Source organism: Sinocyclocheilus anshuiensis, unplaced genomic scaffold, assembly GCF_001515605.1.
Source record: "Sinocyclocheilus anshuiensis isolate Anshui unplaced genomic scaffold, SAMN03320099.WGS_v1.1 scaffold934, whole genome shotgun sequence".
Taxonomy (NCBI): Eukaryota; Metazoa; Chordata; class Actinopteri; order Cypriniformes; family Cyprinidae; genus Sinocyclocheilus; species Sinocyclocheilus anshuiensis.
Genome location: NW_015536498.1, coordinates 32,525 through 33,028, shown reverse-complemented (window position 1 = coordinate 33,028; position 504 = coordinate 32,525). Strand labels below are relative to the sequence as shown.

The 504-nt window shown below is 33.5% G+C and overlaps 1 protein-coding gene across 1 annotated transcript in view; it reads left to right on the top strand.

Annotated features, from left to right (window-relative positions):
- The window catches only part of LOC107688695 (sodium- and chloride-dependent GABA transporter 2-like), a 44,543-nt gene that overhangs the window by 26,654 nt on the left and 17,385 nt on the right, over positions 1-504 (top strand). The gene's annotated exons all lie outside the window — the stretch shown is intronic.

The following is a 504-nucleotide window of genomic DNA, read 5'->3' as shown; positions in this document are numbered from 1 at the left end:
CAGAAAATCTGAGCATATCACACCAGTCCTCAGGTCTTTACACTGGCTTCCAGTTACATTTAGGATTGATTTTACTTTTACTTGTTTATAAATCACTCAATGGCATAGGAACTAAATACATTGCTAATATGCTCACTGAATATAAATCTAACAGACCACTCGAGTCAGTTAGAAATACCAAGGGTTCACACAAAACAGTTCACGTCCGCTTTTAGCTATCATGCCGCCCGCAGTTGGAATCAGCTTCCAGAAGAGATCAGATGTGCTAAAACATTAACCACATTTAAATCCAGACTCAAAACTCATCTGTTTAGCCGTGCATTTACTGAATGAGCACTGTGCTACATCCGAACTGGTTGCACTCTATTTTATGTATAACCATTTTCTATTCTTAACTGTTTTAATTCATTTTTAAATACATTTTTTAATCATTTAAAAAGTTTTTTAAATTCCCTGTTGTGATTATTATTATTTTTTATGATTATTTTACTCCCTTTTATGTAC